Source organism: Hemiscyllium ocellatum, chromosome 6, assembly GCF_020745735.1.
Source record: "Hemiscyllium ocellatum isolate sHemOce1 chromosome 6, sHemOce1.pat.X.cur, whole genome shotgun sequence".
NCBI classification, from domain to species: domain Eukaryota; kingdom Metazoa; phylum Chordata; class Chondrichthyes; order Orectolobiformes; family Hemiscylliidae; genus Hemiscyllium; species Hemiscyllium ocellatum.
This window is the reverse complement of record NC_083406.1, coordinates 119,671,103-119,688,280: the sequence shown is the minus strand read 5'-3', so window position 1 is coordinate 119,688,280 and position 17,178 is coordinate 119,671,103.

The window sequence follows — 17,178 nt, the reverse complement described above, 5'->3', positions numbered from 1 at the left end:
TATGCCAAAGAAAAGAAGATAAAAATAGAAAAAAAAATACTTGGAACTCAAGTTTAGTTATTTCAAAACACATGGCAGAATATGATCTCATTACTCCCAACAGTGTTCTTTTGTAGTACTGATATCAGAAAGAATTCTCTTCTGCCACATTTATAGGGTTTAATTCAATTTCAGCTTTGATTTCCAGTCTTGAGAATCTGCCTCTTCCTTGACTAGTCATGCAACTTAGCTTAGACTTTCTTAGTCTCAAATGCCCCTTCAGGGTTTATTTCTTAGTAGTTCTAATTTATTTCCCCTCTTCTTAGAGCTTACACATCCAACTATAGTTAAGATCTCTGTAAGCATGAACCCAAAAGAGTTTTCTTCAAGGTACAGGTGTATCTCTAACCCAACAAAAAAAAAGTTCCAGGTTCTTCTAACTGAAACCTGAGGCACCACATTGTTTCCTCACGCAAAGGAAACAAAACAACCCACTTCTCACCAGGAAATATCTCTATAATGTTGTGTTTAAAAGAAATCGCCATCACTACAAAACTGTTTATATTCCTTCATTGATATTCAATCAAATCCACATGTCACCAGTTCAAGATCCAAACTCTAAAATAAAATGTTACAATCTATATGAATCACACATCTCACATCACAATGCCCTTAAGTGGACGTGCCAAGGAAACGTGGAGTAGATCACGGTTTCCTCCCTCAACAAGATGCATTCCCAACTACCAAGCAGCACCGTGGCAAGTTGGTTTGAAAATCCAACCACTCCAAGCACCTCGACAAAACTGCATCAGTATGCAAGTGATGTATGTTTACAACCAATATAGTCCAAAGACTGTGAGACACCTGACAAGAGCAACACTGAGGTAAGCCCAGCAAGATCCCGCCATAAAATAAACACCAACTGCTTGTCCCTCCGCCAGAGAAATGATCACTACCATAGGCCAAAAACACACCAATTCACCCACGACATTGAAGGGTCATCTCTTATAATACTCCTAGGTTTCAAGCACTGCCTAGTCAATCTTTTCTCCTCAGCCAATCTGCCCATTCCACACAAGAGTCTATCCGTCAGATATTACAGACAGGCAGAACAGGATAAAGAGAAACTGTTCCCGTTGGCACACATGACAGGACTCAGAGGTACAATCTAAAAATATATATATACTTTTATTGAAAAACAGATTTTTAAAAATATATTAAACCAAAAACAATACAAATCACAACAATGCATAAAGAATAGAACTACACTCATGTACATATACTTTTGAAGACACAATGAGATAAATAATAAATAAGTGGCATGGTGGTCGGTGGTTAGCACCGCTGCCTCACAGCACCAGGGTCCCAGGTTCAATTCCGGCCTCGGGCAACGGTCTGTGTGGAGTTTGCACATTCTCTCCATGTCTGCGTGGGTTTCCTCCCACAGTCCAAAGATGTGCAGGTCAGGTGAATTGGCCATTCTAAATTGCCCATAGTGCTAGGTGCATTAGTTAGAGGGAAATGGATCTGGGTGGGTTACTCTTCAGAGGGTTGGTGTGGACTGGTTGGGCCAAAGGGCCTGTTTCCACACTGTAGTGAATGTAATCATCAAAAAAAAATGGCTCAGCATAACAAAACAATAACTCTTTCATTGAGAGCACTTAACTTGTACGTATTCGTATGTCCGTAATTCTTCCTCTCAGGGTGTTAGATTCATTAGATACAACCGTCTTGGCTATATAAAAGCCCTTATTAGTGTGGCAGATGAATCTGTGTCCACATAATCCAAGCAGAGCTCCCATGTCTTATAAAAATTCTCAGTTTTTTGGTGCACCATACTTGTAAGAAAATCCAGAGGGATATGCTCCATGACTAATTTATGTCAACAAGACAGATCCAGGGGGGTTTTCAGACACCCAACATATTCCTAACAATTCAGGACACCACCGAATCCAGGAGTGCTGCAGGGGTTGGAAGACATCAATCCTGGGGCGAGTTGGAGAAGAACATCAAATGCCTGTGGGGTGGAGATGCATCCAGACATCCACCAGTCCTAGTTCTGCACCAAGATCACTAATTGTTTAAATTCTAAAGAAGGTATTGGGGGGCCTTTGGACATTCTGTCTGCCATGAGATCCATAAGACAGTTAAAATCTCTCCCTATGGACTCGGCAAGATGGCAGCGATTCCGTAGAACTGCTGTGGACAGCTCCGCCTAACAGCCAAGGCATACCGGTGTTTTTTTTGCCATCCCTGGCCAACTTATGTGTTGGAAATATTAGTTTAAAACCTGACAGAACACATATTTATTCATATTTGGGAATGGGAAGGATGCCAAAGGGAAAAGGAGCAAGCAAACAACAGCAGGGAGGACACTCCCCTGCAGCATCTACAACACCAGAGACTGCAGTAGCAGTAGCCTCTCCTGAACCCCCCCCAGGGATCTGACAGAGTCACAGGAATTGGCTGTGGCAATGGAGAGACTTACCTTGAAAGTCTGGGGCTGTGATTGAGGAAATCCGTGGGGAGATTCGTGCCCAGGTGCATCCTATCATATCCATGCTGCAGAAGCATGAGCAGGAGATCCAGGGCCTTGGGAAGAGGCTGTAGGAGGTGGAGGGTCGAACTAAGGCCTCGGAAGCTGCAATGGAGTCCTCATCCAGTCGGATCCAGGTGCTGGAGTGAGAGGTGCAGGCCTTGCGAAACCATATCGACGACCTCGGAAATCAAGGTCGGAGGATAAATCTCCAAATTGTCGGGCTCCCTGAAAGTGAGGAAGGTGAGCAGACAGTCAGTTTCTTTGAAAGCTGGCTGCTGAAGTTTTTGGGCCTTCACATGGAGTCCAGCAGGCTGCAGATTGAAAGGGCATATCAAGTTACAGTGCACAGGTCAGGGCCAGTGCAGCATCCCCGCCCGGTCCTAGTGCACTTCCACTCATATAAGGACAAGCAAAAAGTCATAGAAGCTTCCAGATCCCTGAGAAAAGATCCGCAGGCGCTGCTGTACAAGGGGTCAAAAATCATGTTTTTCCAGGATTTTTCAGCAGCTGTAATTCGAAAGAGGAAGTCCTTTGATGAAGTTAAATAGAGGCTGAGGAACCTGGGCATCCAGTAATCCATGAGATAACCCGCAGTGCTCCGTTTCAGCCGCAAGGACTCCGTCTATACATTTGACTCGGAGGATAAGGCTAAAAACTTTGTGGGCACTTTAAAATAGACAGATTGGCCTGAAGAATATGGTTAATGTTTGTTCTCTTTTCTATTTTTCCCCATGTTTTCCCTTCTTTTTTTTATTCCTTTCTTTCTCCCTAATAATTTCCATTTTGGAAAGGGGGGAAAAGACTTTGGAATAAGTTGTTCCTTTTTTTTAATAACTGGATTTTCTGATGGGAAATCTTGTGGATGTTCTTTGTTGTCTCTCTCTCTCTCTTTTTGTTTGTTCTGCTTCTCTTTTAGTCACAAGTAGGGGTGTCATGGAGCCAGGGATGGGTGGAGTGCACACCCTGACTTTGTCTTTTGATTTAAGGATCATCTCCTTGTTTTTTTTACTGGCCTAAGGCTGGGGCACAGTCCAGGTTTGAAGGAGCTGTGAAGGAGGGGATGGTTAGGGTGAGTGCTCCCGATGGGCAGGGGGAAGAGTCTTCCATTCAAGGTTCTATAGCTGGTTTTCTTTGTAGTTTTTTTGGCAGTAATAGTTGTTTATACTTATGATAGAGTAGTTTTTGTATATATAGTTTTTCGATTCTATGAGTCATTATTTACTTACGCTCGGCACTTTGTAAGCAGGGTTCTCCCTCTGAGGGGTTCAAGGGTGCCTGAAAGGGGATGTGGCTAAGTGTCTTATTAAATGGTGCACCTGGAACATTAAGGGAAGTCATTCGCGTATTAAAAGGAAAAAAGTATTTTCTAGCCTTGAGAGGGAAAGGTTTGATATCGCTTTGTTGCAGGAAACCCATCTTGATGATGGGGAACACCTGAAATTACAACAGTGGGGTTATGACCAAGTATTCTTTTCATCCTTTACTACTAAAAGTAGGGGAATGGCGGTACTTATCCAGAAAGATCTTCCGTTCACATTATTAGAGCACGTGAAAGGTGAACACAGATGGCTTGTGATACTTAAAGCCCTGGGGAGGAATATGGCATTTTAAATGTCCACTGTCCTCCAGCGCATCCCCTCAAATTTTGAATAGTGCTTTCTCTAAGTTGAGTGCTTTTGGATCACGGCACATTATTATAGGGGGGGGGGTGGATTTTAATTGTCTTTTGGATCCGACAGTGGACAGGATGCCTTGTGGGCCCTCAACAATTTCTTCGCAGGCCAAGTAGGTGGTTGACTTATGCGAGGAGTTGGGGCTGGTGGATATTTGGAGATGTCTTCACCTTACCAGCAGGGACTTCACCTTTTTTTTCAAACCCACATAAATGTCACACGAGGATTGACATTTTTCTGGCTCCCTTGGCCCTTCTGGATTCGATTATGGGTTGTAAAATTGGGAATGTAGCTATCTCTGATACGGCAGTATACTTGGAGGTTAAGGCCAAGAGTGAAGGGCTAGGTTTGTGGCACTGGCGTTTGGATCCCTTTCTCCTACAGGATTCAAAATTTGTGGTTTACGTTCTGAAGGAGTTTCAGGAATTCTTGACTATCAACTCAGGCACAGTTAGTAGTCCATCTATGCAATGGGAGACTGCAAAGGCCTTTGCCAGGGGATTAGCTATTCGGCGAGCTGGTACTGACAGAAGGAAGAACAGCAGCGTCTACTTGAGAGACGCGGTTGAAAGCCGCGGAGGCAGCACATTTTGCACGGTCTTCAGTGACTAAGCTACAGTGGATTACAGTCCTTTGGGCTGCCTTGAATTCAATACTGACACAAAACGCAAAGAAAGAACTTGCTTTTGCTAGACAGGGGGTGTTCGAATATGGGGATAGGCCAGGGAAGTATTTAGCATACCTGACTAGGAAAAAGCGTGCTCCCCAATCCATTACTGCATTCAGAGACAGTGCCAGGGTCCTTACATACGATGCTAAAAAGATTAATGGGGCTTTTCGGAGCTTTTACTCTGAATTGTATCGGTCTGAAGGTTGTGAAGACAGGAGTGCTAAAATGGAGACCTTTTTTAAGAACCTGGATCTCCCAGGGGTAACCTTGGAACAGGCCTCTCTCCTTAATGCCCCCTTGACAGTTTAGGAAATGCAGGAGGCAGCTAGGCAACTTCAGAATGGGAAAGTGCCTGGCCCTGATGGTCTTCCGGGTGAGTCTTATAAGGAGTTTATAGGGATTCTGTTAGGGCTGATGTTGGAAATGTACAATCACTCCTATATGCATGAACGCCGACCACCATTTTTGAGAGAAGCTAATATTTCCTTAATTCTTAAGAAGGGGAAGGTTCCTGAGGATTGTGCCTCTTACAGGCCCATCTCTCTATTAAATTCGGACTTCAAGATTCTGCCAAGATCCTGGCGCTGAGATTGGAAAGGGTGTTGCCCCATATTATTAAAAAGAACCAGACAAGCTTTATAAGGGGCTGTAGGTCCTCTAATAATATTAGAAGGTTCCTGAATGTGGTCCAAGTTTGTCAGCAATGATCGATTCAGGGGTTGGTGATTTCCTTAGATGCAGAGAAAGCATTTGACCGGGTGGGATGGCCATTTTTTTTTGTGTCTTAGAACAGTTTGGTTTGGGTGGGGTCTTTGCTAGGTGTGTGGAGGTTTTATATCGCAATCCTCTGGCCGCGGTCACCACCAACGGGGTGAAGTCTGGAAATTTTAGGATTAGTCGGGGTAGTCGGCAAGGCTGCCCCCTCTCACCGTTGTTGTTTACGTTGGTGACAGAGCCGCTGGCAGAGGCCATTCGTCAGAACGTCCACATAACCGCTCCGGAAGTGGGATCGAGGGCACACAAGATTACATTATATGCATCTGATGTCCTTCTGTTTTTATCAAACCCGATGACCTCCGTACCCCATTTGATACAATGTATAATTCATTTGGGGTGATTTCAGGATATAAGATCAACTTTGCAAAATCGGAGGCTATGCCTTTGGGGAACCTTAAAGGTGTGCCAGAAGTTGAAGGTGGCTCTAAGTTCCCTTTTAAATGCTCACAGGCAGGGTTCCGATACCTAGGCATTTTTATTATCCCCCAAGTTTGATCTGTTATTTCGGACTAGCTTTGCTCACTTGCTCGACAATATTAGGTGAGATCTCCAGAGATTGGAGGCTCTTCCAATTTCATGGCTGGACTGAATATCTCTCATTAAGATGAATGTTCTTCCTCATTTGCTTTATCCCATGCGTATGCTCCCTATAATGTTTCCCAGGTCAATGCTGCGGAAGCTTATGGGGTGGTTTGGTTCCTTTGTCTGGCATCGTGGGCGGCCCCTCATCAAACTTACTAAATTGCAGTTGCCTCAAGGAGGGGGAGGAGTTGATTTCCCAGACATCGGAAGGTATCAGTTGAGTTCCCTGCCGTCTTTGTCTGCGATTGGGTAGGTAACAATGCAAACTCAATATGGCTGGATATTGAGGCCTCCCAAGCAAAGTGTCCTCTCATTAACCTATTGTTCATGGATAAGATGAGGACAGTTACGGACCATTGCCGGAACCCCATTGTCATTAATACAGTCAAGGCATGGAGGGTGATGTGTCAGAGTGAGGGTTGTTTATCCAAGACTTCGCCACTTACACCTATAGTTGGCATGAAAATGTGTTGCTGGAAAAGCGCAGCAGGTCAGGCAGCATCCAAGGAGCTGGAGAATCGACGTTTTGGGCATAATCCTTTCTTCAGGAATGAGGAAGGTGTGCCAAGTAGGCTAAGATAAAAGATAGGGAGGAGGGACTTGGGGGAGGGGCATTGGAAATGCGATAGGTGGAAGGAGGTTAAGGATAGGACAGAGAGGAGGTGAGGGCAGAGAGGTCGGGAAGAAGATTGCAGGTCAAGAAGGCGGTGCTGGGTCCGAGGGTTAGGACTGAGATAAGGTGGGGGGAGGGGAAATGAAGAAGCTCGAGAAATCTGCATTCATCCCTTGTGGTTGGAGGGTTCCCAGGCGGAAGATGAGGCGCTCTTCCTCCAGGCGTCGTGTTGCCATGGTCTGGCGATGGAGGAAGCCAAGGACCTGCATGTCCTTGGTGCAGTGGGAGGGGAAGTTAAAGTGTTCAGCCACGGGGCGGTTGGGTTGGTTGGTGCGGGTGTCCCAGAGGTGTTCTCTGAAACGTTCCGCAAGTAGGTGGCCTGTCTCCCCAATGTAGAGGAGGCCACATCGGGTGCAGCGGATGCAGTAAATGATGTGTGTGGAGGTACAGGTGAACTTGTGACGGATATGGAAGGATCCCTTGGGACCTTGGAGGGAAGTGAGGCGGGAGGTGTGGGAGCAAGTTTTGCATTTCTTGCGGTTGCAGGGGAAGGTGCCAGGAGTGGAGGTTGGGTTGGTGGGGGGTGTGGACCTGACGAGGGAGTCATGGAGGGAGTGGTCTTTCCGGAACATTGATAGGGGAGGGGAGGGAAATATATCCTTGGTGGTGGGGTCTGTATGGATCTAATCTCCAGCATCTGCAGTCCTCACTTCCACCTATAGTTGGCATGCCAAGGTTCCGACAGGGATGATGGACTCAGTGTTCAAACTATGGGCAGCGAGAGGAGTTTCTCGTTTGGGAGACTTGTTTGAGGGCAAGGTTATGATGTCTTTTGAGCAACTGAGCCGCAAATACAGGTTGCCCAGCAGAGACCTTTTCCATTTTTTTCAGGTTAGGGACTTCATCCAGAAGAAGACTATGCTTCTCACCAAGCCCTGTAAGCCCGATACAGAGAGGATGCTGCTACGCTCCACAAGCACCCTTTCGGTTAGTGCCTTCTATCGCCTGCTGGGTGGCAGGGCCTGGCAGCATATTGACTGGTTATGTGAGGTCTGGGAGCAAGAGCTGGGAGTGGAAATCTCTTCTGAAACATGGGAGAACATATGGGAGAATACTTGAAAGATCTCAATCTGTAACAGGACATGTGCTACGCAGTTAAAGGTTCTGCACAGAGCTCATCTGGCACCAGACCATCTGGTGAAGTTTAAAAAAAGGGGCATCTTCAGTGTGCCCCAAATGTGAAATGAGTGTAGGTACTCTTACCCATTGCTTCTGGACATGCCTCAGGCTCAGTGTTTATTGGAGCGCTGTGGTGGGAGAGTTAGGGAGGGTACTGAAGACTGAAGTCAAAGTAGGCCCGATATCTCTCTTCTTAGGTCTACTGAATTTACCATCTTTAGACGGACATGGGAAGAAACTGTTTAATATTCTTGCATCCTGAGCACGGAAGAATATTCTGATGAACTGGGTGTCTGAGAACCCGCCGGGCTGGCTGGGATGGCAGAAATTAATTATGGAGCACATTCCCTTGGACTTTTTCACAAACCTGGTGCACCACACAACAGACAAGTTTTATAAGACATGGTAGCCCTACTTGAGTTATTTGGATATAGATTTATCAGTTATCTTAACTAGGGTGTTTGTTTAACCAGGATGATTAGGTTTGTCAAGTCCTGGGCCCTGGAGGGGGTCTCCTGAGTTAATACGGGTATATATACAATGCTCCCGTTCCTTTGTTTGGGAGCCTTGCACTGAGCATAGCTGTTCTGTATTTTGTGTTTTTTTTGCTTTTCTTTTTTTTTGGTGTTGCTTTGCACAGTGTTAGGGTTTGCTTTGTATCATAGAGTAGGTTACTAGTTAGTAGATAGTGCTTGTATTGTAATTTGTGTTTTTTTCTTTTTATTATACTGATATTTGTGATTGATTGTTTTTTTCAATAATTTTATATGTTTGTAAAGTTAAAAAAAATTGCTAATAAATATATTTACAAAAACAAACCTCTCCCTATAATGAAGTGCTGCAATGCAAGGTTAATCAGTTTTGCAAATGCATTTACCAGAAATTAAAGGGGGTGGGCCGGGGGACAGTAAATATTTAAAATACCGTATTCTTCACCATATATCATGGCTTTGAGGATTATGAACCTCCCATACATGTCTTGAATACAATCCAATAACTTAAGTGGGAGATTCTTCCTAATAGGTATGGTCTCTCCCCTACTCCGAGTATTAAAAGATGTGAACTAAACCGATCAGATCCACTCTGATGTAATTTCACATGTTCCCTATCATCCAAATACCTCTCCTGCAGTAGGGCAATATCCACCCTCTTCCTTTTAAGACTGGAAAGTACCTTTTTGCTCTTGACTGGAGAGTGGCTCCCCTTGATGTTCCAGGTACACCATTTAAGCATGTCATTAGCCGTAACACTCTGTAGCAACATTTGGACTCCAGAGAGGAAAAATTAGAATCAAAAACCACTGAACCTTGATGAAAGCAAGTCCACAAATCATAAAAACTGCATAAACTAAAACAACTACAACTAACAAATCTTCAAAACTTACAAAACCTATGTACAACAAGAACCAAAAAACAGAACAAAATACAAAGAGCCAATAGCACTAAATCGGGTACTTACCCCCCACCGAAAGGAGGTCCAAAAACTTTGTCTTCTTCCCCATTGTCAATATGGCAACCAGGGCAATTGAATGCAAAAACCAGGCTTAAACTGCCCGTAAATAAGCATCCAGCCATCGCACACACTTTCCTAACTCTTTCTAGCGAGAGCCGCACCACAGACACAAGCAAAAAGGGAAGAAATAGTAGTGTTAATGAAGGAGTTAAAAGTGAGTTCTTTGCCCATCCCTGTGTATAATTTAGTATGTTGCTGATTAGTACCAGAAAAAAACCCAACACAACTTTCTTTAAAAAGAAAAAAAATCATCTGTATCCATTAAATCATCCAGTCTAATTTAATGTGTCCACAACGTTTTTTGCTTTCTCTGGAGAGTTGAATGAATGTGCATATCCGTTGAAAGCAAACCGAAGCACTGGATACCTTAAAGAGTACTGGATCCTGAGTTCTCTTAATCTTTTCTTAATATCATCGAAAGATATTCTTTTCTGGATCACCACCTCCACGAAATCCTGAAAAAACATGATCCTGGAACCGTTGTGAACTAAAGCCTTTGGATCTTTCCCCTGGGTTCTAGAGGCTTCCATGAGTCTTTGTTAGCCCCCGTAGCTGTGAAACCACGAGGACAGAGCTGGGGTGCTGGCCCAGACCTGACCCGTGTGTCATAACCCAGTGAGCTCTTTCAATTTTCATCCACCCTGTCTCAACTTCTAAACTGAGGAATCGCAGCAGCCAATTCTCGAAAGGTTTCACTGGCTGACTGCCAACAATATGGACCAACGACATGGACGTTATTCCTCCTGCCCCTATTCTCGAGATCGTCAACTTGATCAATTAAATTATGGGTGTGCTTCTCAAGGGCTCAGATGAATCGATCGCAGTCTCTGCCACTGTGGTTTGGCACTTGACCTCATCTGCTCTCTTCCCTAAGGCTTTCAAACTGCTGATCATGTATTTGAATTATAGCAGAGAGCAGGCCCAAACGTTTCTTCGATCTTGACTTCAAGTTTTTTGCACAACCTTGTGAGCTCCACGACAAGTTCCTGGTGAGTAATTGGATCCATCGAACTGGTAGGGGGGGCTGCAGTCAAGGCAGTGGACGAACTAGGTGCCTCTGGTGGGTGCCCCACATGTTGCAACTTACTCGATCCTTTTCTGTGTTTTGTCATAGAATCATAGAGATGTACAGCACAGAAACAGACCCTTTGGTCCAACTTGTCCATGCAAACCAGTTATCTCAACCTAATCTAGTTCCACCTGCCAGCACTTGGCCCATGTGCCTCCAAACTGTTCCTATCCATATACCCATCCAGATGCCTTTTAAATGTTGTAATCAGCCTCCACCACTTCCTCAGGCAGCTCATTTCCACTCGACGAAAAAGGGATTGATAAAGATTCTATAATTATTTCAGCGTTGACGTTTAGTGAAATGGTTTGAGTGGGTTTGGTTGAAGCACTGCTTTGTTTGTGCTGTGATGCAGAGCCCAGCAAAACAGTCCATTCAGATCAACGTCATCTTGCATTCCCCCACCAATATAATTTAATTGCTGACAGAACCGGAAGGACAGGGAAGAAAGTGTTTGAATGCAGCAAATGGTTAGGATTTAGTATGCACTGTCTGAGAGAGGGGAGGAGGCAGGTTTGGTCATCTCTTTCAAGAGAATATTGGAAAAGCAGCCAAGCGGTAAAACTGTAAGGGAAGAGTGAGGAGTGGGGATTAGTTAGACAGCTCTTGCAGAGAGCCAGTAAGAGTTCAGTGGGCTGAATGGCCTTTTGCTGTGCTGTAAACAGTCTACAATTCTGTATGTCCTGAATAACTAGTTCACAGCAGCAGAAAACTGCCCAACACATGTTATACTGACTGCAATTAAAGCTGCAGTAATTACAACACAGTGCAATATAGAGAAGCAATTAAATGTTGGAACATTCTAGTATACAAACTGAAGAGGAAGGCAGGCAAAAATGAGAGGTGTAACATTCTAGAAATCAGGTAGGAATGACCCCCGTCCAGAGATTGGGTGACCAGATCCAGAATGCTCATCTTACTGACTCTGTTATAGAGTTATAGGGCCATACAGCATAGGAGCAGACCCTTCGGTTCAACTAGTCCATGCAGACCATGCTCACAAATCAAACCTGTTTCTCCTGCCTGCGTTTGGCCCATATCTCTCCAAACCTTTTGTGTACTTATCGAAATGTTGTTGTAAAAGTTGTAACTGTACCCACGTCCACTATTTCCTCTGGAATCCCACCCTTTCTGTGAAAAAAAAGTTGCCCCTCATGTCCTTTCTAAATCTTCCTCCTCTCACCAAAACACCCTCTAGTTTTGAAATCCTCCACCCTAGGAAGAAGACGTTGGTTATATTGTTTTGTATTAATGCACGGAAAGTGGGCAGCATTTGTTGCCCACCCCTAATTGCCCAGAGGGCAGCTTACGAGTCAGCTACATTGCTGTGGGTCTGGAATCACACGTAGGCCAGGCCAGGTAAGGATGGCAGATTTCCTTCCCTAAAGGACATTAGTGAACCCAATGAGATTTTCCTGACAATCCACAAGGGTTTCGTGATCATCATTAGATTCTATTTCAGATTTTTATTGAATTCAAATTCCACCATCTGTGGTGGAGGGATTTGAACTCAGGTCCCCAAAACATTATCTGGCTCTTTGGATTATTAGGTCTAGCGATAATATCATGAGGCCGTACCTTCTCCTTATCTATGCCCCTATACACCTCTATAAGATCATCTCTCAACCTCCTATCCTCCTGTGGAAAAGTGACAGCCTATCCAACTTATTTTTATAATTCAAACTTTCCATTCCCAGCAACATTCTGGTAAATCTTTTCTGAACCCTGTCCAATTTAATAATATCGTTCCTATAGCAGGGTGACTAGAACTGGACACAGTACTCCAGAAGAGGCCTCACAACATCCTGCACAACCTCAGCATGATGTTCTGGAAGAATGCTGAGATTTCAGTGTTTTTGAGGCATGGATCACTTCTCTTTTTATTAAAATTTGCTCATGGGATGTGGACTTCATTGGCTTAGCCAGCATTTTCTGTCCATTCCTAATTGCCCTTGAACTGAATGGCTTGCTTAGCCATTTCAGGGATCAGTTAAGAGTCACACATTGGTTAAAGGAGATAAGGACAAGAGATTTCCGTCCTGAAAGGAAACAAGTAAACCAGATGGATTTTACAACAATCAGAAATAGTCACACAGCTGTCATTAGACAAGCTTTCAATTTTAAAAACTGAAAGAACTGCGGACGCAGGAAATCAGACCCAAAAACAGAAATTGTTGGAAAAGCTCAGCAGATCTTCAGCATCTGTGGAGAAATCGTCTCCACTGACTCCTCTAAACAGTTGCTGCCAGCCCAGCTGGGCTTTTTCAGCAATTGCTGTTTCTGTTTAAGCTTTCAATTTTTGCTGAATTGAAATTTGGTGGGATTCAAATCTGTAATGACGATAACAAGGTCAGCCGGGCGGACGGCATAGAATATCAGTTCCCTGACTGAGGCTGTTAACCTGGTCCAATCAGGGAGCCCTGGCTGGCAGATAGAAATGTTCGTTTTACTCTGAGAACCAGGTCTGTGTAAGCTGGGTCAGTGTCAAGGACTATACATGTGTAAATAAAAAGTGATGAGATGGGATACAGGTCTTTGTGGAATTATTTCAGAACCCATGTCCCAGAATATGAGCCCGGGCGGGTGGTTTCTGGTTCATTAATCCAGTTAACATTACTTCTACACATTCTCTTCTGTGCACTCATGGATTGCCTTGTACTTTGGGTGGATGGCATAGGAAGGACAAGAAAGAACCAGAGGCATTTCAAGTGACAAGGGATTTTAGTTACAAATTATCTTCATTTGCACTGCACACCCATAGCTCAGCAGCACCCCACTGTGGTGGTCATGCAATACAGGCAGTATTGTATCAGTGTTTCAACAGTGTGGGCTGAGGTGAGATTTATCATAGAGTCATAAAGATCTACAGCACAGAACAAGGCCCATTGTGTCACAACTACACATCTAAGTACTCCTTCAATGTTCTGTGGCTTTCTGCCTTTATCCCACCTGACAGAGTGTGGAATCACAGAGATATTCAGCAGAGTCTAGGCTCAATTTGGGAAGTAATTCGCTGCATCTTTTATGTATCTGCTGGGCAGTGAGGGGTGTTTCTCGTTAGACAGCAGAAGGGCATTATAGTTCTTTATTCACTTGTGGGATATGGGTGTCCCTGGCTGGGCCGAGCATTTATTGCCCATCTCTACTTACCCCATGAGATGGTGGGGGTGAGCTGCCTTCTTGACCAACTACAGTCCCATGTGCTGTAGGTAGACCCACAATGCCCTTTAGGGAGGGAATTCCAGGATTTTGTCTCAGCGACACTGAAGGAACAGCAAGGTATTTCCAACCTCATTAATTGCCATATTAATGGCACAAGTCACCTCATTAATAGCCAGCTTCCTGTTTTATTGCATGGTCCTAACAATCTAGATAATCTCAACATGGTGAAAGTGAGGACTGCAGATGCTGTAGATCAGAGTAGAGAGTGTGGTGCTGGAAAAGCACAGCAAATCAGGCAGCATACAAGGAGCAGGAGAATTGATGTTTCATTCCTGATGAAGAACTTTTGCCCAAAATGTTGATTCTCTTGCTCCTCAGATGCTGCCTGACCTGCTGTGCTTTTCCAGCACCACACTCTCAACATGGTACCTGGTGGTTTCATTTCAGCATTGGATATGAGGAGTCCCTGTGTTTCTCAGCAGCATACAGCATCTCTGGGCACAATCCACAGGCAGCCCATCCCTCAGCCAACAAATGCTGACATCCACTGTTTGTAAAGGCTGCCTGGATCCCTCTTGCACCCAGGAAGCACAGAGCTGCACCGTGACATACACCAGCAACTAGCATAGAGAAGCTGCAGCACATATACCCAGGTCACATCTCAGGGCTGTTCACCTGTCTGCCTACAGCATCCACACTATGCCAAGCCTGTTAGCGTATTGCTGCTTCAGCCTGGACCAAATCCTATCACTGCTGCTGTTTTGATGTGCTCTTCCACTCAGACTTTTTCTGGTTTTAGCTGGAGAACAGCAAGCGTTGGCAGAGAAGACAGCTCATAGTGGACACCTTCAGCATTCAGCCTTTGCCAGCTCACAATAGAGTCATAGAGATGTACAGCACGGAAACAGACCCTACGGTCCAACTCGTCCACGTCGACCAGATATCCCAACCCAATCTAGTCCCACCTGCCAACACTTGGCCCATATCCCTCCAAACTTTTCCTCTTCATATATCCATCCAGATGCCTTTTAAATGTTGCAATTTACTAGCTTCCACCATTTCCTGTGGCAGTTCATTTCATACACGTACCACCCTCTGTGCGAAAAAGTTGCCCCTTAGGTCTCTTTTATATCTTTCCCCTCTCACCCTAAACCTATGTCCTCTAGTGCTGGACACCCTCGCCCCAGGGAAAAGACTTTGTCTATTTATCCTATCCATGCCCCTCATGATTTTATAAACCTCTATAAGGTCACCCCTCAGCCTCCGACGCTCCAGGGTCACCAGCTGCCCAACCCCTCATGACAGCCTCTTTTTACCTTACACTGCCCCTTTCCAGGCGCCCCCACATCACCTCCACTGTCCTCCCTGCCCCTGAAATTATAGCTTAATGACACTCTTCCTCATCCTCTATCCTCCCCCAGTGGAGGCCATGTTGATAGTAACTGCCAATAAACCCCTACTATTGCTGTTCTAACTACCCCGTGACCTCCCAACCCCCTCCAACCCTTTCTCCAATGGATGAGACAGAATGGCCCTGATTTGGAATTTGCTATGATTGGTATGTTTTTATAAATTATCTCAAAGGATGTTGATGTATTTGGCTGATTCTGCATTTATTATCCATTACAAACAGTCTAGAGAGCAGTTAATTTAATTTATTTAATCATGGGGATGAAGGCATCGCTGGCTGAGCATGTATTTACTCTCCATCCCTAATTGCCTATGGGCAGCTAAGGGTCATCCATCATTGTTGATGTATATGCAGGCCATTTGAGGAAAGGATTCCCAACATGAGATCAGTGAACTAGATGGATTTTTTTTTAAAACAGTAATCGTGGTTATATGGGGCCAGATTTAATTCCAGCTTTATTTTCACCATGATGGGATTTGAACCAGAGGTTTAGCCTGAAGTTGAGTGACATTACCACAGTGCCACTGCCACATTACTGCCACCTCCTTCCATTGTTTAACTGTCTATTCACAACAGAGTGTGACCAGACTGCGAGCAGTGATTTGATCCATGGTTGTGTGAATGCTCAGCCCTATCTTGAGCTGATTGTCCCAGGACTTCAGCAGCAGTACATGGTAGCAACTCATCCATTAACTGAAGCATTGATTAATCAGTCTGTTTATGTGCGTTTCATTGTTCAATACAAACTTCAGTCTGCTCTCCCATTCTCTCCCCTTCCTGGTCAACTCTGCTCACTGGAGAAAACCAGCCATGTCTTTTCTTTTGATAACCTACCACCCAAAAAATACCTCATCACTGAATTAACAAATTACACATCATTCTGCTGCAATGCGCATTTCGCCAACACGAATTCTCTGTAATGCAATTGATGAATTGGGGATGTTGTTGCTACAGAGCGAACTTTTAAACCGGGTGTTATTTGTAATGTGATTATATCACCAACACTTTAAGTGCTGTTTCTAAAGCGTGATTTTTTCCATAATGCGGGGTTACACAAGAACACAACCATTGTGCTACAGAGCTGACTACGAACACTGCACATCAGAGAATAATAACAAAAATCAAAGAAAGGCAAAGAAACAAGGGAGGCAGCTGGTGAAGGTAAACTGTGCACAGAGCCCCCGAGGTGCCCAACTTTCTGAAAATCCAGCCATTTTTTTGGAAACCCATCACACAATCATTCACTTCACCAATGGAACAAAGGAACTAGGGGCAGTGTTATCGCAACAATAAACAAAAGATTGGGGCGGACCCAAATCAAAATAGTTTTAGAGCCTCCATGGCATCCAGCTCTCTGAAAATCCAACTTTTAAATGTATGCCCCAATGTAATTGTTCATTATTACCTCTGCAGTACGTACTGGTTTAATCATAAAGGAACCATTATGTGCAACATTGTCATCGCAGCATGTGTAGAATGAGCTGAGGTAAGGTTTTGATCCTCAGCGTCATTAAAGACCCTCTAAATCACCTATACAGCATCCAGTGACATGGTGAGCAAAGACCACCATACAGTAACTCCCAACACAACAAAATCTGACAATGGTTGGTCATTGATGGCTAAGGAGGTGAATAGAGAGGTACAACAGGCTTGATGGGCTGAACAACCTACTCACGCACCTGCTTTTTATGCTCCTCTGTTAAAAGACACTGATCATTCTGATCTTCCCCATAGCCTTGCAATTTCTTTTTACCTTTTGAGGATTTCTCCAGTCCTCTGGAAAAGTTACAACTGATTCACCTTCATTGTCATTCATGTCAACAAACAGTCATAAAAATTCCCTCTCTCTTCCTCTATGTTATTTTGTCAAATAGAAACATAGCAGTATAAGATAGATCGGCCAATGGGCAGATGGAGTTTCATTTAGATAAATGTGTTGTGTTGCATTTTGGTAAGACAAACCAGGACAGGACTTATACAGTAAATAATAGGGCCCTGGGGGGTGTTGTTGA